Source organism: Triticum urartu, chromosome 5 (genome assembly GCF_003073215.2).
Source record: "Triticum urartu cultivar G1812 chromosome 5, Tu2.1, whole genome shotgun sequence".
In the NCBI taxonomy this organism is placed as follows: domain Eukaryota; kingdom Viridiplantae; phylum Streptophyta; class Magnoliopsida; order Poales; family Poaceae; genus Triticum; species Triticum urartu.
Window position 1 is genome coordinate 132620518 of NC_053026.1, and position 22293 is coordinate 132642810.

Here is a 22293-nt window from a genome sequence, read left to right on the forward strand (position 1 = left end):
TATATATATATATAACATATATAATTATAAAAAAATAGAGTTTTTTTTAACACAGGATAGACGAGTTGGTGATGATGGTGTGCCTGTCATCCTGCAATATAGGCCGTCCGATTTATATCTGACGGATGGGAAGGAAACTATGGCAATTTTGCAAAAAGATACCCACACACCTCTCCGCATTTGCAAATAAGGCCTTCCCTCGTTTATCCTTTTCTCTCACAAGATAAAATACTCATACAAATGCATCTTGATATTACGTGCAACACACGGGCATTATGGGGGTTTAGCTGAGAAATACTCAGACAGGCTGACGGTTCTGGACTTTGGGCCACAGGCCAGTGGGCCTGCATGTTTGGGGGCCCATGTGTTCTAGCTCAGCGCTTTTCATATTGCAAGCAGTCGGTACGGTGCAGGTTTTAGATGCTGTCGCAAGGCAAATACACAAAATTGAATAAAGCACAACAGCTGTTGGAATGAAATCAAATGACAGTTCCTAACAGCAATCAGAGTTGCAATTTCATCATTGATACTGTCATACTACTTATACACACAGGACACTTGTTTCACCATGCCGAGTATTACATCGAAATCTCTCGGCGGATAGATTAGTTCGGCAGTACTGAAGAATTTCAAAGTTGATTTGGACCAGCTCTCCTTGCCGAGAAAGTTCGATTTTGACATTATCCCCTATCGTAAGATATGATTTAGATTTGAACCTTGACCATCCTTTAGCATCAATCATCATGCGACCATCCTTTGTACTTATGGTATATTGAGCAGGTTCATTCACACCAAGGCTGCACATGGAAAGAGAAACTTGGCCGCTGTCGCCCGGATTGTTGAACGACTCCCTCGTTGCTCTAGGAGTTCTCTGTTTGCAAACAAGAAGACATACCCAAACAGTTAGATCAACACAGTGAATCATGTGAAACAACATGGAAATAAAAAAGAATGAAACACTTGGGTGGCCAATGCTTACCAAGAAGGTGGACATGTCGGATTTTGTAAGGACTTTGGTATATGAAGTGCGAACTGCATCCCAGTTTGTTGCTGGTGCAACTGCTCGTTTGGTTGCCGCTGCACGGGCTGGAGCAGATGCAAGTGCAAGTGTTGGTGTAGGTGCCGAAGCCGCTGCTGTTGCCGGAGATGGTGCTCCTTGTAGAGCTGGTGCCGGTGTCGATGCCCGATCCTCCGGTAGATCAGCCTGATCCACTGACGCGGTTGGTGCCCAGTCCTCAGCTGGATCAAACTAAGCTGCTGCCGCTGTCAGTGGTAGAGCAACTGCCGGTGCTCGATCCGTTGCTGAAGGTGTGGTACCGATGTGCGAGACAACAGCGATCGTGTCTGGTCTGCTATGATCAGCTTTCTAACTTGACTAGGCTTCGTGACTGTGATACAGTTTTTTTCTTCATTTCTTTTAAACGCGAGAAGGACTAATTGTGGCATTTTTGTTAAACCAAACTGCAGTTCATCATAGGGATTTAGCTTGTACTCAGACAACAGACTGATCCAATTTTTTTCCAGTAATATAAGTGATGGACAGTGCCTTCATTACTGACACGACATAAGAAGTGAAACCTGCAAAAATAGCCATCGTAGAGCAAACCAAACAGTTTATTCTGTGATGAATGTCACATGGCAAAACCCGCATCGTAAAGTTGCAGGAAAAGAAAGAAAACATGGCATTAAATCAATAAGATTTAGACAATAAATCAATAAGATTTACTTGATGTGACACGAGTGAATACTTACCAGGAAATCACTATGTTGAAGTACTAAACACAAGATTGATCGTCCAAGTACGGGTGGCATGCAGGGGCCCCGCCTACTCCCACAAGCAGGACAGTCAAAAGGTTGTGACAAATCGTATGGACCGAACATCCATGGGGCTGGAAATCCTGATGGGTGCGATAGACCCTGCAATGCATACAGATATTGGAGTGTAACCATATCAACCGTCCTCACAAAAAAGATGATCTGGATACTTCAAAATATACAGACTGAATTGAGTGGACATGCATTAACATAGACCGTTCTCAGGACTGACCACACACCAAAAGCGGCAGTACTAATAAACAATAGATGGTTCACAAACACAAATCAAGTACTGAACAATAGTACTTACTACAGACAAGCAAGGTTGCACTAATTAAACACTTCAGACTATTTCTTGCCACCGACCTATGGGATGAACCCCGCATAACTTACTAGGCCATGGACTTCGTGAGAGATGTCTAGATGCACCATCACCATCTTATCAACCTTGGAGAACCTAACAGAGTGGTCTTTCCACTCATAAACATGATCATGAAGACAGGCCGCATCAGATATGTTGGGAAGCTTTACAAGAACCACACCCTTCGTAATCGAAGGCACAACCAGGAAATTGTTGTGGTCAAGTACAGCCTCGAGAACACGCCTGACAACAATGCTACAGGAAAACACTAGTTCAGGACACGTGGCGACAAGGACACAACAGCTGGATAGTTTAGCAGTAGAACTCATCCTCAGGTCTTCCAGTTCACGCGACATGACTTTGAGAACTTCATCTCCACCGCGGACCTGGTTCTAATTCAAACAGAAACCATATTTTATTACTACCTCCATTTAGAAATATAAGATGACTTTCGATATTATACTCCATATATGACTACATATACGCACAGAAATGAGTGAACAAAGACACTAGAACATGTCTTCAAAGGCATGAGAGTAGAGGGATTACTTGCAATATCCATAACACAAGTTACTGAGGGAAATATACCCTCTTCAAAGGTAGCATTGATGTTCATAAAGTACTCCCTCCGTCCCAAAATTCTTGTCTTAGATTTGTCTAGATACGGATGTATCAAGTCACATTTTAGTATTAGATACATCTGTATCTAGACAAATCTAAGACAAGAAATTTGGGACAGAGGGATTAGTTGAAAGTAATCTATAAGAAATCAGTGTCAACCTCTCACATGTTTTGGTCAAAAGAGGAATTTAGAACCGTCATTTGGCACATAAAAATCATATGCAAGATCACCCAGAAAGTTGTACTACTAGTACTAGTACTGCGTGTTAGATGAAAAAACACGATCAAGATCGAGAAAAAGATCGCCAAGAAGAGATATTACCTGGACTTGCTTAATGAGGGATCCTGGAGAGGGGGGCTTGGACAGGGCGATGGCTTTGAGCTTGTCTGCGGTAGTCTCAGTGGGGTGCTTGCGCTTCCGTACCATGAGCCTCGACAGTTTTGGCTAGAGCCATAGACATCACTTCGGTCGGTGCTCCAGCGTCCATCAAGCAACTGTCAAATAGAAATAAAAGAAAAAAACCATAATCACAAACCGAAAAGAAGAAAAGAGAGGGAGTTATAGGATCAGTCTTGGGGTTGCAAGACCGGGCCTTGGCCAGAATCAACACCATTGATGCACTCACCTTTCCTTATTTGGGAGAGAAGAACAATGGAGAAGCAGGTCGGGGTTTTCTTGAAGAAATGAGGAACAAGATGAGGGAGAAGCGAGGGTTGGGTAGAGAGGAAGCTGAGAGAGAAGAGTGAAATGATGGTTGCTTCGTCCGTCCAACTTACTGCTGGAAAGGAGGGGGTTTTGTGATTTGACAGCTCATTGGGCATTATTGCGGCGCTTCGATCGGGGTAGTCTACCGTCACTCTACTACGAAGTAATTTAGTGCATGGATGGTGGACCCCGATGCTGGCTGTCCCACACGTCAGCGAAAGTGAGTAATTTAGTGCATGGCTGGAGGAGGATCCGCACGGTAGAGCGCGTCCACTGTTTTTTCCGAAGAAAAAAAATGATTACAGCAAGCGTCTCCACTCTTACGATGGAGGAGTGTGAAACACGGCAGCCACTTGAACATACACAGTGCTCCTACTACTAGGCATGTGCATTGGTTCATACGTCAGTACTACATAATCTTGTTGCTAGTGTAGTAAGATATGACGACAACAAATGATGTTGTGCGCATGTCAACTATATGAACAGTAATGTAGTAACATAGTACCGCTTTCTCGACTGTCCGGTCGAGAATGAACGGTGAGATCAATGTTAACAGAACTAGGTCTACAGCGCACGGAGAGTACGGTGCTACAGTACTCCACGAAACATGAACCATATGAAGCACAAATAGTGTTAGGCGGGGTGTATGAAGGGTGCACGGGATGGGAGCAAAAGTTCCCTTCTCGACCCACTTTTGGGTGTTTGGCAGAGTGCATGAAGGGTGCATGAGTCCACACTAGTAGGTTAACACAAATACACGAAGAGGAAACAACTACTCCGTCTAGGTGTGTAAGTCATCTTACGTTGTGCACTGCGACCAAGGTGGAGAGGAAAACAAGAAAACTTAATGTCTTTTTGCTAATTAATAGCATTGCATGCAATGAACTAACCACTGCATGTCATGTTTTTTAGTATCAAGTCATTAAAAGCATGCACGGCCCACGTCTCTTATTGGTTGATATGTCACAAAACAAGAAACAGGGAGGGAGTTAATGTGCCGTGCCTAAGTGTTTTGGGATTATTTGGTTTTCGTAAGGTGACTTACACACTATATTGAGATGAGAATGCAACCAAACACACCCACACACTTTGTGCTACAGTGACTGATTTGCACCATGTGAGTTTGATCCAACGGTCATGTTGCGCCGAGACATGGACATGCCCATGCAGAGGGCGCCTAAACACCACCGAAGTCCCTCTGCTTCTCGAGGCGCACGACATTGGTGATGCAGGGGGTGAAAACAGCTGAAAGGCAGTGCAATCTACGGGAAGATGGAGGGAGCCAGCCGAGGAGCGGGGAATCTTTTGGTTTTCACCATGGTAAAACACCAGTCGACGACTTCTCACATCAGGGAGCAGTGGGTTTTACAGGCGGAGTAGTCATGACTAATTGCTGCCGCGCCTGCCCCCGTCAATCAAAAAATTAAAAATCCTGCCGCACCTGCTCCCCTCAATCAAAAAATTAAAAATCCTGCCGCACTCAAACACCAGAGCAACGCCGCGGTGGATGTTTAAATTTACCCGCCGGCAAGTAGATAAAAAAGGGGTGAAAAAACAAATGTGGTGACGGCCTAACTAATCGGTCGAACTAGCCTAACTAGCTAGCCACCATGCTTCACTGATGTACTCGGCGGGAAAAGTGGTCTTTCGTGATTCGACTCATTTATTTACTTGCTTCGGCAAAAATGCGCGATAGGGTGTCCCACGTCAGGAAGAATATATGCGTGCACCACCCGGGAGGACCCCGAAACCACGCGGTAGGGTGTGCCATGTCTCGGCACGAAGGAAAAATGTGCGTGTAAAAATTTACTGTATCAGACGTAGTACCTATGGTTTGACCTCGGGACCCAGCCAGTCGGTCGAAAACACCCCACTAGCCACACAGCTTCATCATGCTAGGTGTGGTTAGCTCCGTCTGGACTAGCCACAATGTCTCTTGTTCTAAGCGATTCTTCTATTTTCCAAGCTTTTTTTATTTGTAATAACACCAAGGCAAGCTAGCGTCGCTCTTCGTATGTGCCCATGCAAAGGTTAGATGATGGAGAGAAGAGAGAGATCGCAGACCAGGGACCCACCAGTAAGTGAGTCAACGGTCATGCACGTGTAGACGAGGCACTCCCTCTACTCTACTCAACGTAATACTGTATAAAATCAAGTTATGGGACAAAGCCAACAACCGTTATTGTTTCAGGCGATCGACTTACGCTTTGTAGTCCAGGTTGCCAGTTCGAATCTCGTCTTTCATATTTGTTAGTTTTAGGTCCAAATTTTATTAATGACAAGTGGGACCCCCGTGTGTTGTTCCGATATTTCAGTGTAGGATGGTTTTTTTGAACAAACACTTTGCGCGATTAGACAAGTAACGACACAAGTTACACGTATTTTGCAAGTTTATGAACAAAAATGACAGCGGCATAGAATATCACATCCACCCCGCAGCTTAGATGCTATGGTGATATGAGTTTTTACACTGTTGGGAGTGAGATCCAATGGCTTGGGAGTAGTCTTTGTAATTATGTGCAATTTCCAAACTCTCCAAAGGTTTTTTTACAAATAAAACATTCAGGCCTCGTGTGTGCCGCTGCATCTTGGATCCAACGGCTCCTCGTTGCTCATATTAGGTGCTCCCCGTAGCTTAATTACCCGCTATAGTGATATGAGCATCTAGGTCGTATGATCATTGATCAGATGGCACATGCGTAGTACTTGTACTTTCTGCGCAATTCCCAAACTCTCTCAGCCGTATATTGCAAAAACATTCAAACCTCCTACTGTGGGCCGTTAGATCTCCGTGAACTCGTATCACCATAGAATCTACGGTGCGGGAGCACCTCATATTCTTTCGTGCGAGAAAACATAAGGTGCTCTCGCAGCTTGGATGCTACGGTGATACGAGCTTCGAGGTCGTTTGATCTGAGATCCAATGGCATCTGAGCAGTCTTTGTGCTTGTAAGCAGTGGCCGAACTCTTTGGGGGCTTTTCTACAAAAAACCATTCGAACCACCGAGGAGGCGTTGGTTCACAAATCCAACGGCTCCGAAGATCTTGTATCACCAAAGCATCTAAGGTGTGGTAGCACATGATGTTCTTACATACATGAGAATATGATGTCCTCCTTCATCTTAGATGCTACGGTGATACGAGCTTCGAGGTCGTTGGATATGGGATCCAAGCGCATCTGAGTAGTTTTTGTACAAATTGTGTGCAATTCTCAAACTCATCAAGGTTTCCTGTAAAAATATTAAGACATCATGTGAGCTGCTATATCTCAGATCTACAAGCTCTAAGCAACTCGTATCGGCATATAGCATAGAAGGTATGGGGGCAAATGATATTCTCCCGGGGAGGAGGGGTGGCGGGTGCACAACCAATAGGTGGTTGGGAGGGTGGGGACAAATATAATCTAAACAACCGTAAACAGAGCTTCACAATTTTATCTAAGGTGGAGGGGGTGACACCCGACAATCATAGCTCCGCCTAATTAAACACAACATTTGCATCTACTGTAGTACTAGACTTAATATTCATGTTTTAGTTTCATGTTCGTTTTAAATATTGAATTAAGGACCATGTATGTCTTATATTTTACTCCCTTCGTTCCTAAATATTAGTGTTTTTAGAGATTTCAAGTGGACTGGCACATACAGATGTATATAGACATATTTTAGAGTGTAGATTCAGTTAATTTGCTCCGTATGTAGTCGCTTGTTGAAATCTCTAAAAGACTAATATTTAGGAACAGAAGGAGTATTTTTGAATTCGTGTCATACATGCATGGTTTGGAAAAATAGATGCACTATACTTATTGGATTGTTGTTGTGTTCGTGTGTGGGTGTCTGTGTGTGTGTGTGTGGGGGGGTCATATTCTTGATACATACAAAGTTTTCTCACCTCCATATGTTCATCTTTTAAATTTGAATTTTCATTGAAAAACTTAGTAGGGATACCATGAAATGTGAAATCCACGTTGAGATCACTATATCACAAACTCACTCTAATTCAACAACTCGTCATAAATCAATTACCACGTTGAGATTAGTATTTGCAAGGAAAATACGGGCATTGTAATACACATAGATTCGTTCAGCAACTTAAAAGGTTCCTTTCATATTCTCGAATGGTAGGACCCAACGGCGTACCAGCCAGACCTTGGCTCGTGTTGATCCTAAAAAAAATAAAAAAAACCGGGCTCGTGTCCTTCTAATGGCGTGCGTGGTATGCACATTAGGCAACCCCAACCAGTCGAGCCTCCGCGCTTCGAGTCGAAATATCTGGCGGCCAGAATTCCAGCCCTAGGAAATTCCCCTCATGTCCCGGGTCCATAATGACTACCGATGAACAATGGAGGGATGCTTTAGTAACTAGACAACACTGTGTTAAAAAAAAGTAACTAGACAACGTTACCTACCGTGCCGAGCACGGTTCAATTCCCTCGGTCGCCGCTCGCCAAGGTCACCCGTCAACTGCATTGCCTACTACTACTACTACTACAGGATGAGCACAGAATTGAGCCCTTTTTTCCCGTTTGTTCGTGCCTAGTACTTGAGTTAATATATCAGCCAATGGACTGGTACGGAGGGATTATCCTTTTGCTCTGCTATATAACTTGTTTGATGTCTAACTAAGCAAAATGTTTGACCAAATCCTTTCTTAAGAAATACAACAGGACAGATGTATGGCTTGAAAATTTATTGCATGATGTAGGTTATGATATTGTTTCGAATCCTGGATCTTTAATTTCAGAAAATCCAAAAGTGACCATAAATTATTGAAACTGAGCATGGTCACGTGATATGGCACAAATATTACTTCGTAATTTTTTCTTCAATTTGAGACAAGCTGCTTATGACAAGTTGCACAAATGAAGAGCCAAGATATTTTGGAACAAAGACCTGTCACGTTAAGGCGAACGCTTTCACTATTGAAACCGTGGGCGTTTACGTGCTGCCACGAGTCCTGCTTCTCATCGGCAGGTGCCGTCCGAGCAAGCGTGTGAGTCAACGGGAGGCGTGTGAGCATACCGCTGCGCCGGCTGACAGGGAGGCATGCGAGCAGACCGTTGTGTAGGCTCACCGGGAGGCGAGCCCTTTGACCAGGCTCCGCCACCCACCTTCGTCCCAACTGCTCCCACTTTTAATGTCGTTGGCGCCGCAGTTTAAAATCAACCCTGCACTACCCGGTATCGCTACAATCTTCTCTCTTCCTCTCCGATTCTCCTGTCGTCTACCTCCAACCAGCCTGACCTAAACGTACGCCATGCCGCATCACGATGGTGTGCCCTTAGACTTCCAGTTTCCTAAGGAATACACCCAACCGGAGTCTCAAGAACATAAGGCGCTTTGGGATGAGCTTGAACTGGTCTTGCGGGAAGACACCGCGCCTGTCCTCGCTCCCATTCCGGCTCCCGTCACCCCGACTGCGCCAGCGCCCATCCCGTGGCATTGATGGGCTGGGAGCCGCACATTGTCACTGAGCTTGATGCCATGGGGTTCCACGAGGTCCCCGCCGACTTTCACGCGCCCGTGCACCTGCCAGCGCATGCGCCTGCGCGTGCACTGACGCGCACGCCCGTCCCAGCGCATGCGCCTGCGCGTGCACTGACGCGCACGCCCGTCCCAGCGCATGCGCCTGCGCGTGCACTGACGCGCACGCCCGTGCCAGCGCATGCGCCTACGCGTGCATTAACGTGCGTGCCCGTGCCGGTGGTCGTGCACACGAAAGTCTCCGCCGCGCCGTTGACAGCGCCTGTCCCCGCGCGGGTGCCAGTGCCCCCCTCAGCGGCATGGATGGCCACCGTCAACCGCTTCCTTGCACCAACGCCAGTCGCCTCCTCCCGCCAGTTGACTCGCTCCTGGAGACCGAAGTCCAGAACATTGTGGCCTTCCTTGAAGCTAGGGCCAATGTCCAGGAGTACACCAACAACGGCGCAAGACGCTGCCATCGCCTTCGGTCAGTGGCCCGACGACACACAGAGCACGGCAGAGGAGCCGCTTCCCACCGCAAGACGCCCCCGCCGCCGCCGCATAATCTAAATTTGCCATGAAAAACATTCGGATTGCCATGCTTAAAATCTGAACGTTTATCATTTCCGTTTATTTTAGATCGATCGTCATATAATTTAGAATTGGAGTCAGACTGAACGAAATCTATGGTTTGATCGATTGAATGTTCTGCTAGAGCCGTATGAAATTAAATATAAAACGTCAGCAAGCCACATGTATTCCTTGTCGTCCAACGACCTAGACTGCTTCAATGTCGAGCGCTCAACACATTTAGCGTGCAGTTAATTTTATGCCAAAAATAGTGCTAATCACATAATAACACGCAAATAATATCCAACTTAATATCCGCATGCACTTAATATACTTCCAAATTAACGTGCATTGCACGTACACACTGACTAGTGCTGCTAGCAGGTGAAACTGGTGCCGTAACTTATGAATTCGTCCAGATATGGTCAACGGCAACATCGCCCATGAGTTCTTCGTGTTTGCACGTGCGTCTAAACGCAGAAGGGGAGGAGAGAGAGAGCACACATGGAACCCACCAATAAGTGAAGGCGAATAGTACTAAAAATAATATTACATGTTATCAATTAAGTAGGCTATGGTAATATAAAAACATTATGTGAACAAAGGGAGGTACAACAAACATTGCCGTTCTACGTATGTTGCCTATTGACATGCGGCTTGAAGGCCCTGGTCGCATGTTAGATCCTCGTCCTTTATTTTTTAATTTGTATATGGGTCCAAATTTGTTTCATGACATGTGGGCCTCTCGGTGTGTAGTTTGTAGCACTTTAATTTGTGGGTCCAAATTTGTTCCATTCCAAGTGGACTATCGGTGTGTAGTTTTGTAGCTTATTTATAATAATTAAAGAGAACAACAGAGTTTTTTGCAATAATACCATGGTGCGATGTTGAAGGAGAGAAAGGACGTGCGAGAGAGCGATGACCGAGCCAGAGGGAAATCAACTAGGGGAGTTGCGGGGGTTGCAACGGTGTTTCGAGGAGTTGTGGGCCGAATGCTACTGAAATATAATCTAAACCAACCGGAATAAATGCCTACACAAATTAATCCAAGGTTGGAGTGCCCCTCGCAATGTAAATAGCTCCGGCTTTGTGAGGGATGGAGAGGTAGCTTCAATGTGTGGAAGATACGACGTGAGAAAGTGAGGTCAATCGAGAGACATATAGATAGAGAGACAAAGTGAGTGTGGTCCCACATTCATGGAACAAATATATCTGCTCTGGAGAGATATTGTCCGATTGAGCTTTTGGCAAGGGTGAGGGCTGTAAGATAGAGCTTGAGAGATGATCCAGTCACAGACGTGTAGATATATTTTGTGCATGGGAGGAAGCAAGGTCGATCGATCACATAGGGTCATCGTGCGATCGAAAGAGTGAGACGGGTTGGAGAGAGTGAGCTAGATAGACAATGTGCATGAGAGAGTATACAATATGAATAAGTCGAATTGGGCTCAAACATGGTGATATATCATTTTTGTCCGAGAAAGAGCGAGGTCAATCGAGACATATAAAGAGAGATAGAGAGAGAGAGAGGGAGAGAGAGAGGGAGAGAGAGAGAGAGAGCGAGCGTGGCCAGCCATGAGGTCGAAAGAGTGGGGGCGGCTTTGATGGACTGACCTAGATAGACAATCTGTGTGAGAGAGTATAGAGTGTGTCAATCGAGACCCGAATAGGTAGATATATCATTTGTGTGTGAAAGAAAACAAGGTTAAACGAGACTCAGATAAAGAGAGCGAGATTGAGCGAGTGTGGCCCGCCGTGCGGAAGAAAGAGTGAGACAGTCTCGAGGGAGTGACCTAGATAGACAACGTGCGTGCGTGCGCACGAGAGGTTGGGGGGCTAGATAGGCAATGCATGTATTTAGCGCGAGAGAGTGAGAGGGAGAGGGAGAGAGAGAAAGAGAGCTCAGCATGGGGTGCAATGGCGGGTGTGTGAGGTAAATACATTTCGTAACAGAGTGGAAAAAGGGGGTTGTGTAGTTGAGAGAGTTAGAGATCGAAACATGGAGAGAAAGAATGGATGTGTGTTGGAAACAGATAGCTTCCTAAGGTGGTTAGGAGAGGAAGATTGACCGATACAGGAAGTATGTAGCGTGTGTGCGGGGGGGGGGGGCTAAAAACAACATTTGAATGTAGATAGTATGAGACTTAATATCGATGTTTCAATTCGGTGTACATTGTAAGATTTGAACTGAGGACCATGCATATGGGTAATTATTTCGAATTCGTGCCATACTAGGTTTCGAAAAGTTGACATTGACTCGATTTGTTGTGCTATTTTGTAGATCATATGTTTGAATCCATCCAAAAGTTTTATCACTACCATGGTGTTCATCATATACATGTGAATTTGTATTAAAAAAGTAGCATGGATACAGTGAAATACGAAATCCAAATTAGAATTGGAGATCGTTATGTGACACATACTCTAATTCAAATAACTAATTATGTGACACACACTCTAATCCACGTTAGCGTGGATACCGTTTTGATTTTTTTTCAAATAACTCCTTACTAATTAATTTATAGTATCTCGTTTAGAATGACTAATTATTGCAAAGAAAACACGGGCATGGTAATACATACAGATTTGTTTGCATTCTCAAATGTAGGCGCACCAGGGTCGTGTCGTGGTGGTCGCGTGTGTCGGACGGACGCGTAGCACCCAGCCACCCACCCCAAAAAAAGGACGACGACAAAATAAGTTCGTGCTTCCACGTTTCGGATTGAAATATCTGGCGGCCCCAATTCCAGCCCTGAAAAATATCCCTTCTCCACCGTCCCCTTCTGCGTCCAGATTGCTCAAATCCCTAATTTTCCGCCAACCCAAGCAAAGTTCGAATCGCCCCTCGTCTCGTCTCTTTCCCCACCTCTGTGCCAGACGACGATGACGAAGACGATGGTCGCGCTTCACCACCGCACCGGAGCTACCTCATCTACGCCCTCGTCCACCGCACCGGGTGGTCCACCGACAACGTCGGCCACCGCAACCGACGTGCCTCACAGACACCGACTTCCACCGCATCAGGTGCACTTTATCGACGCCGTCTCCCAGCTCATCGGGGCTACTTCACCGAGCACATCATCGCGCCTCCGCCCCCTGAGGCTGCTGGGGCTTCACCAACGGTCTCGTCCACCGCATCATAGCGATCTGCTGCCACTCAAGATCTGCATCCGTGCACGGCCAGCCAACGCAAGCGCATTACCCTCAACGGCTCTGAAGTGACCCGCACTCTAGCTAGGCGAGCATGCCCAAACGCCGGCCTGAACTAGGTATCCACACATCACTCCCTTGTGCACTGTTCCGACGATGTTTGGATATCCTTTCACTGCTCTCTTAGCTTACACGCCTATCCAACTTTGACTTTAACTCTTATTTCTTCTGGAGATATCATCTGAAACAAGCAAATCCATTTTTTAGTGAAGCATGACGGCGCTACGGGATCTGGTACACATCCTGCACACCCATATAACCTTGTAAGTATCTGTCCTCTGGTACAACAGCAAGGTCAATTCCTCTTATTTGATCAGCCATTCGCAGTGTCAAAAATGCAGAGGGGGATGCAAGGAGCACAAGGCCTGCATATCCAAGCAAGTGGTAACATGGACTTGTAAATGGAACATCCCAAGCGCAAGAAGAGCTGCAGTGAGCCTGTACAACGAGCTAGCGTAAGTCCCTGCATTTCATTTAATTTGTACTGGCATTTGTGTATGATTTGTGTGCAGTTGCGGATCCACGAATTCAAGTTACCAGCGGCAAACATTTAAATTAAAAAATATGAAGGCACTTGCACTCCGGAAATCAACATAACTTGAGAAATGTGAAGCTACATGCACTTTGAAAACCAGCTAATGATCCAAAGTAGTTCGAATTATAAACACTAAATGATACAAGCACCAAAAAACACAAAATGCAACATGGTGTACAAGGACTACAAACATGGTATGTACCTGCTTGAATTATTCGTTCTCTGGCTGAAAATATCGAAGTGTAATTGCACCTATAACCAGTGCGCAAACTGCATATCAATATATCTATCCTGCACAAGTATGCCAATAGTTTCAAATAACAGATTAGAAAAGTATTTATGCTATGTTGTCATGATACGGGGACTTTCTGGTAGATGGCCTCGACGTTTACTCAAGCCATCAAAATGCACTATAATTTGCTTGTCATCAATGCCTGCAAATCTCTATGTCTCTCTCAACATAGCAGATCATCATTAGACACTAAATCCTTCAATGGGAGCTTGCAAAATGCTTGCATTAGATGCCTCATTAGACACTATATGTTCATCACGAGGAGCATGTAAAATGTTTGCATCAAATCCTTCATTAGCAGTCTGTTCATTAGACACTTCAGGCTCAAGAACAACATGAGCTTGGATGTTTGCACCGGAAACTTGATTAGATACATCATATTCAGTCAGTTCGGTATTGATTGCGGGAGTTATAAAATAACTAGAAATTGGTTTCATTTTCTCATAGATTCCCTACATACAAGCAGTTTTACAACACCGTCAGGTTTAACTATTGGCCAGAAACTGAAGAGTTGAATTAGATATAATCAGGGATGTGATGTACCTGCTCGTTGCGCATGCTACTCTTGCAAGCTGCGACTGTCCATTTGTGCAAGCTCAATGCCATGCCCGTGCTGCCGCCGCTGCCTCCCACGCAGGCTACACCTAGGGTTGGATCTTCATCTTCTTGTCCTTCCACTCGCTTGAAGCCCGGCGACCACCCTCCAACGAGAGCGTGAGGAAGTGCTGTGTCGGTCTGTCCAACGGCGGCTAGGTTAGGATCGAACCAGACTGGAGGCTGGAGCGGATGAACTAGGATTTTTCCTGCCATCGATCGATATGGGAGGCGCTCGTTTGGGCCGCGAGCCTGCTATAGGGCCTGCCTTGCACTTATGTTATTGGCCTATCCAAATTGAAGCATTTTTCTTCATTTTTTACATTGCCTGCTCGTGCATTGGGACGAACAAAACTAGCCTGGGCCAACCTGGATGACTCAAACTAGGTGCACACTTTCGAGCCACTCGAGGCCGCCTCCCATACCAGCCCGTATGGTGGCGTCGCCCCTTTTTGCGTGTATGATAGGGGTAGTGAAAAATATTCCAATGACGCTTTTGATTTACCCACAGAATGGTTGAATTGCTTGTTTCTATGAACCGAGTTCGCCAATAATGTGAAGGAGTAGATTGCTTAGATCTCGATATGCCAAAAGTAATCGCATGAAATTTAAAACATAAAAGAGGCTAGCCAACTCGCATGGAGAAGGCTCCCTCGATTGCAGCCTTCGTCGGCCGTCAGATCTGCCCCTCTGGCTCGCTGCACCATTGGATCTTTACTTGCAGTTAAATCGTTTTTCACTTCCCAGTCATTTTCCTTGCCCAATGACGAGTGGGCTCGTCTCAAGCTTGCATTGGCTGTCTCAGTAGCGGGTCATCCTCGGGCGGGTGAACCTTTCCTCGTGAGCCGCGCGTCCCGTGGCTGGGGCGAGGAGCCCATTGGACATAACCACACCAAACCCTAGCCCCCCGTCCACAGCCACCCGCTCCTTCTCACAGCCGCCGCACCATTCCTCCCTTCTGCCCCTCCTCCTTCCCGGATCCCCACCACGGCATCGACCTGCAGGCAAAGGGCGACAGCGGCGGCGCTCTAGGAGAGAGAAGATGAGAGGGAGAGAGAGGAGGGAGAAAGAGAGGAAGAGGAGAGGAGGCACGACGTCGGATGGGAGAGTGGCCAACCCGGCTCGCGTCGGCTGGGGCCGCACCCCTTCCCGAAGGGCGTCGATGATGGAGGGATATACCAGCGCCATCCAGGCTCTCGGCCGACGGACTCGCTGGGTCGCCGCCCCTCCCGTGCGGTGGGGACATCCACGACAGCGCGGGCGGGGACCGAGCGGCGGGGCCCGTGATGCGTTCCGGTCAAGGGATTGGTCGGGCCAGCGCAGGATCTTAGCCGCCGTCGATGGATTTCTCGCAGCTTGGCTACCTGTAGCTTTGGATCCGGTACGATCCCCATCTCTCTCTCTCTCTCTCTCTCTCCGAGACTCACCCACGCACTCACTCGCGCACTCTGTTTGTGCACGCGCGTGCCCGCGGTTCACTCCCCTGAACCCAAACCCTATGCTGAATCAGGCGAGCTCTCGTTGCCGGATCACTGGCCAATCATCGGGTTGGCGGCCACGTCAGTTCCGCACCGCTGCCAGCGACCGCCGTTCTGTTGCCTTGGATTCGGGTGTGGCGTTGGCTGGGAACCGTATGGTGTTTGTCTGACGTGCCGTCCGCATCGTGGGGGTTTGGTCGGTTGACTCTAGGTATGAGCAGCTCTTGAGCTTGATGGCTGGATGTGTGCACACATGTAATGGGGTATCATGGTCATGTTGCTTGGTGTGCAGAGGCAACCTCATTTTTGGACCAAAAAGAGGGGCGATGACGATGATGACTGGCTGAAACAATCATGTCTTGAGCAATCAAGACAACCTTGGCTTGTGGGACTAAACAAAGCTGAAAAAGTCGGTGTCACCGTTGGAGTTTCCCTTAGAGCCTACCCTTACCTTTGTTGTAGCCTGCTCAATTTTATTGCCGATGTTGGATGATCTGTGCCTTGGACGGTCGTTCTGATGAGTGATACTCTGGGACTAGGTCTATTTCAACACACACGAACCCATTGACCTCCCATGTTCCTGGGGAGCGTTGCATGTCGGAAAAGTTATGGTTTGTGTCACACAAAGTTCTGCATTGACATTTAGAAAGTAAGTGAAAAGCGATATGCCATTTTTTTGAGGCTATCTACAATCCCGTTAAAAGGAAACTCCTAAACACTGAAGGGCAATGGAACTCAATTTCTCGGTATCGCATTTTGATAAATTATATTAGTGGTATTTCTTGGATTTATATAAGAAAAACAAAGATAGCTACCTTTGTGTGAATTACAGTGCTAATGATCAGTTCTTTGTATCAGACATGAATGGACAGATTCAAGATTTCCTTTCACCTAGGCTTGGTTAGTTGGCCACTTCAATTCCCATTTTCTGTCATGTAATCTTGATGTCGATACTTCGACATTACATACATAATATGATGCATTATGTAGAAGTTACTAATGGTCAGAAATTTTCTGGATATGACGCTTGCTTACTCCTATTCACATTATGTAGAAGTTGCATAAGGCAGAACAAGAATAAGAACATTTGTCAGTTTTTTCATTTGCAGGTTTAGCAGCGGGCAATGCTCAAGACAGAGTTGGGCGCACATCATATATATACATATGTTGTCGTGTCTTAATAAATGGAGATGAGCAGAAGTAGAGATGAAATAGGCCGTTCTGTTGCTTCTGTGACCGGCGAGTGTTCATTGCATGCCTGTGTGTCGTTGTGCTCTGATCGGTTGTTTTTTGTGTATTTTCGCATGTTGCACGATCTCTGCTGTAGCTGTGTCGTTCGACTCATCAAGGTTTTCTTCTTTCCTTTCTACTACATGTGTGCGTGTTTTACTTTCAGTATCTTCTGTGTCATGCTGTCTACCTTGGTGATCTTTTAAATATCTGTATGTCGTGCTGATCGTGTAAATGTTCCCGATATGGTTGATGCTTCTTTATTTATGTTGGACTGTTCTATGAATTACCACCATGACACTTGTTGAAAATAGTGTTGTCGGGTGATAATCATTCTTGGCAGTGATTCTTGTTGTGGATGGGATATTGATGCAGATATACCACGAAGGGAAGATCTGCCTCACTATGCACTTCAGGGGCACATACACTAGCGATGGTACAGGATTGGCTTCCTGGTGGAATCAGGTGCGCGTCGTCCATGGTGGCCTGTCATGGGTGTTGGTGGGCGGCTGGAGGCGGCTGTAGCAGGTCAATTTATCTGACTACTGAAAATGAGCTTCAGAATATCTGTAGAATGTAGCCCACATCCAGCCAAATATCAATTATGATAAATCCACCATGTACCATGATCATTTGAACAGTCTTGCTTAAGTTTATGTTAGCCCTATATGCTAATTTGAGGAGATTGTTAACTTTAAGGTGCGAACATTTATAAAATGATAATTGTACTCTTTTTTGGGATTTTGTGATTCCTATGGAATTAAGAGGTCATCTATTGGCCTATCCCTATTTGTAATTTCAAATAGTTATTTTTTGGTGCACTTCTATTTTAGAAATGAATCAGTAGCCAATTATGCTTGATGTTTCAAGCAGAACTAGAATTGGTAAACAACTATCTGTGAAGCATATATGGAGGCGGGAGTCTGGTTTTTTTTTGCTATGTGCCTATTTGCTTAAGAAAATACTTGACTGGAGAGCAGATTCCAAATGGAGCTGCATTTTCATGCGTTGGGGGCAAAAGTAGAATAAATAGTAAATCTTGATCTTATGGAGTGATGATTTATATTCTTTGTGTGATGAGATAATACATAACCTAGGTGTTATTTAGCTTGCTGCTGTAGAACAACTAACTATCATGATGTGTAGTTTCTAAATATTGAGTCCTCGAGTTTTAGGGAATGGTGCGCTCTAATTTGGAAGTGGTATTTCCTAATGTATTCACACAGTTAGATATCATATTATATTTTTTTTCTCGTACTTGAAATTTCTGCCATGTAAAGCTAGGTTGTCTTTGATTTGTTGTTGTGTTAGGTATTGAACAGACTGGCTTGTTTGGCTAACCTTCCATTCCTTTTATTTTGCAGGCTCTAGAATCGCTAAGGTTGCTCCTTCTCTGTTCCTTTGGTCAAGGTTTGTCCTTGTCATTCTTTTCTAAGCACTGCACTTTTCTACCCTATTTGTTTACTGCTTATTGTCGTGTTAATTCCTCTGTTCCTGATTTTTCCAGGTGTCGTGTTTGTGTGTTTGTTTTTGTGGTGCTGCTTATATGTGTGACTACCGTATGATCGTATATATATGCTGAAAAGTAAAACGCTTTTTCCTTGGCACGATACATAATTTGTAATGAGATGGTAGTACATCGGTGTATTTATAGGAAAAAATTATAGTCGTATATATATATATATGCTGAAAAGAACATTCTTCTACTCTTTCTTGATGTATGCTATCGTATATTGCTTCTCTACTTGCTCAAAATCAAATTTTCATCTATGAAAAGGTAAGAAATTAAGGCCAGTGAGATGGTAGTAGATTGGCATGTTTACAGAAAAAACAAATAGCCATGCAAGTTTGAAAGAACATCTTTTTACTATTTCTTGCTATATGCATATTTCCCATCTTCTTCCTTCAGAATCAAATGTGTGTCTACTAAAGGATAAGAAATTAAGGCTGCAATTTAAGAATAGAATCAAATGTGCATCTACTAAAGGATAAGAAATTAAGGCTGCGATCTAAGAATACTTTTATTTGCCATTCTGAATTTCTATCACAACACAGATGAATGAGGAATGGATATAGGAGGCATGGCGCGTAGGGGTCAGCTAGGGCACGACGCAGGAGTCTGCCCATCTCCTCTCAAAGTTAGTTCTTGCTCTTCTTGTTCCTACTACCTCGCCTGCCAACTCTCTGATAGAGTATTTTATTTCTGCAATGTATTTTATTCTTTGAGGAAATTACAATTTTTTCATAGCTTCTTGGCATACTATGGATTGAATTCTTTGTGAGAACAAGCAAATGATGGTAGCAGTTCCTACAAGATACCAGACATGTAATATCTTGATAGAAGAGAAAATCTACATTTTATTCATGTGAAAATTTAGGGTGGATTTGTGTTTTTCAGAAATGAGGCAACCTTACATGTTGACAGTAAGGTTGATTACCAGTTTAAAAGCTTATGTTTCCAAAGTGTTTCCTGGGATACCCCCCACTCTCTCTCTTGATTGATATATCCATATATCATAGGGGAATGATAGTTACTTTTAACAGGGATTGGTGGTTCATCACAATTTTTCTAGCTTCTTTTGTTCTCCAAATGATATAGAAGGCAGTCGTCAAGTTGCATCATCTAATTTCTCCTGATTTTTGTAGGACCTACTATGATGCATATTTGAAAGAGTGCATCTATTGTTTCTGCTGAAAATTGATCTCTATTTGAAGGAGTGCATCTATTATGCATCTACACCAGAAGACAGTGTGCTGTTTTTTATTCCATGCTCCAAATATTTCATGTCCGATTCATAGACATCCTTGAATTGCTTAATGATGATGGCATGTTTGATGTTCATATTTTTGCCAGCCAAATAATAATAGGTGCACTTGATTGTTTGAGGAAATGCCAACTAAATCTACATTCAGTTAGAATTAGATTTTTGCACGTGTGTTCTTGATGCTTCATGTACGACCAGTTCTCTCGAATAATGAGTTACTGCCTCAATTTTACAATAGAGACAAATTTGTCAAAATTGTGTTTTTGTGAACATGCATAGGGCCTCTCAGTCTTTAACCCTGACTACAAAAATCCATTGATGGAAGCTGGGGAGGGCCGAGATGAACATCCGGCTCCCTGGGTCTAAGCCATCGAGATGGTAGAGACAGTCTTTAACCCTGACTATAAAAATCCGTTGATGGAAGCTGGGGAGGGCCGAGATGAACATCCGGCTCCCTGGGTCTAAGCCATCGAGATGGTAGAGAACCTGGGTCTAAGCCATCGAGATGGTAGAGACGATGTTTCCATGTCATCTACTCCAGCAGCCGGACAAGGCATATAAAAACCATGGTTCCTTGCTCCCCAGGCCGCAAAATGATCACAGTGATGTCTACGACCTCCTCCTTGATGTATTAATCTCAACCTCATGTTTGGGTTTCTTCCCTTTTCTCTTCTAATGATGTAACTTCTTTTACTAAGATAACACCATGTTTGTTGTAATGCCTTATTTGATGTAAGATCCCTTTTCTACTTTGAATGAGTTTACTGCATATATTTCTTATTTAATTTAGTTCATCATTCAGAGACGATGGAATATTTTTGTCCTTCACAGGTTAAATGAGCATTGCGTAAAAGTATGTCTAAGTTCTCTTTCTTCAAGTGCTTCAAGTAAATGAAATTGTTTATTTCAAATTTAATACCTTTTAATAATAATCATAATGAGAGAGGGGTATGCTTCTCTCTCTCTCTGGGCAAATGTTACTTTAGACAACATGTACTAAGAAATACAAACTCTGGAAATGTGTTTGAATCTCACAAAAAGAGTTCGTAGTTCTTATTCATACTTGAAACACGTGAGGCTCTGCAAATTAAACCATGTTTTTTTCAAGGCGCATATGGATTTAGCAGACCACAACTAAACCGACTGTATATACATGGCCTGTCCTTAGTAAAGGAAACTATTTTCATCGCGAACATGGCTTTATTTGAAGGTTCTTGCAGCATGAAACTACTTTCATCGACAACATGTATTCAGCAGGTCTCTACGCCATTTGGCGTAACGGGTCAACTAGTATATAGTAAAAGCCAGTGTGATGTGTGTGGCTACAACTAGTCTGACTACACATCCTCATATAACATATCAAGGACACACCATCTTACCAGATTAACCATTCGACTTACCAATGCAGTGTGGGAAGAAAGAAGTATTGGGACTGCGTATCCAAGCAATTGATGCCATGGACTCCTTCGTACAACCTTGTAAGTGAAAAAGAAGTTGCAGTGTGCCTGTACAAAGAACTAGCGTAAGTTCAGTTACCTACTTCTCGGAATTTTGGTTAGCCACTTATTGCAAAATTGTTCAATTACGTTGCTTGGCTTAATTTAGTTTGCTACTGATTACATAATGCCACAGCCTGTTAATCCTATTATAGACTGCACCTATCTATGTGTTTGATACTTACTGTTAAGAATTACCTGTTTGCCTGAACTTAAATAGCTACTTGTTTGTTTAACTGCTTTGCTGCTGCAACAACGGGTTACAATGATGTTAATAACTACTTTTCAGCATCGAATTGAAACTCTTTATTCCTTGGTTGTTTAACTGGTTTGCTGTTATAGCTCCCAGTTGAGATGTTTTGCTAACTTCAACTTTTCTGAATCCAATCAGAACTTTAATGGCAAAACAGGTTAGCCCAAAATCAAAGAGCAAGGTCCCCATGGACGTTGTATCATCCCACAACAGTGGCACCGGCCCAATCGTGCATTATGAATTGCCAACTGCTGATGCTCTAGAGGCTAAACTAGTGGTAGAAAGAGATTCTGCTTCTGCACTTAGGGATGAAGTTGACATGTTGAGGAAGCAAATAGCACAATCAGTAGCAGTAATCAAGACAACCATTAAATATTTGGTGGATTTCAAAACGAAGCAAGCTGAGACAGACCACATTGTTAAGGTCCTGAAGGAAAAAAAGGAAATTAAATTCCCACTTGGTAAATCATAGGTGAAATGTTCTTTCTATCGTTGAATAACCTTTGTATTGTTTGTTCATGTAATCAATCAAACCATTTGTTTTAGAGATCATGTAATAATTGTTTTTTGTTTTTTGTTTTGTAATTTTATTTGAGCACAAGTCCGTATTAATTGATAAGACTCAGAGACATTTCATTTTGATTGCTGTGCCAGACCTACAAATATGCCAATCGGGCTGAATGTGCATTCAGCAATAATAGTAGTATAGATGGACCATAAGTGGCATGCATCAGAAAGGGTCAAGAAGCTGTAGTAGCTTGGCTAAAAAAAGATGCTGTTGTAGCAAAGAAAAGTACAGCGGCCTGGCTTATGTATGTTAGTTGATATTATTGATCCATATACTCTATAAGTGTTTATATGTCTATTAGTTCTGTACATTCTTGGTTGATTCACTCGGTATTTGA

General features: G+C 44.2%; 1 long non-coding RNA gene across 4 annotated transcripts; it reads left to right on the plus strand.

Annotated features, from left to right (window-relative positions):
- The first annotated feature begins 14992 nt into the window (after window positions 1-14992).
- On the plus strand, window positions 14993-20410 carry LOC125508200. Of its 4 annotated transcripts, XR_007283256.1 has the most exons (8): window positions 14993-15547; window positions 15677-15855; window positions 15937-16293; window positions 16754-16993; window positions 17250-17402; window positions 18239-18284; window positions 18930-19012; window positions 19521-19716. It is a non-coding gene; the product is annotated as an uncharacterized LOC125508200 (long non-coding RNA). The 4 variants fall into 4 exon arrangements; XR_007283258.1 differs by lacking the exon at window positions 15937-16293 and having other exon boundaries at window positions 14997-15547; XR_007283257.1 differs by lacking the exons at window positions 15677-15855; window positions 15937-16293; window positions 19521-19716 and adding an exon at window positions 19919-20410 and having other exon boundaries at window positions 15003-15547.
- Window positions 20411-22293: the final 1883 nt, after the last annotated feature.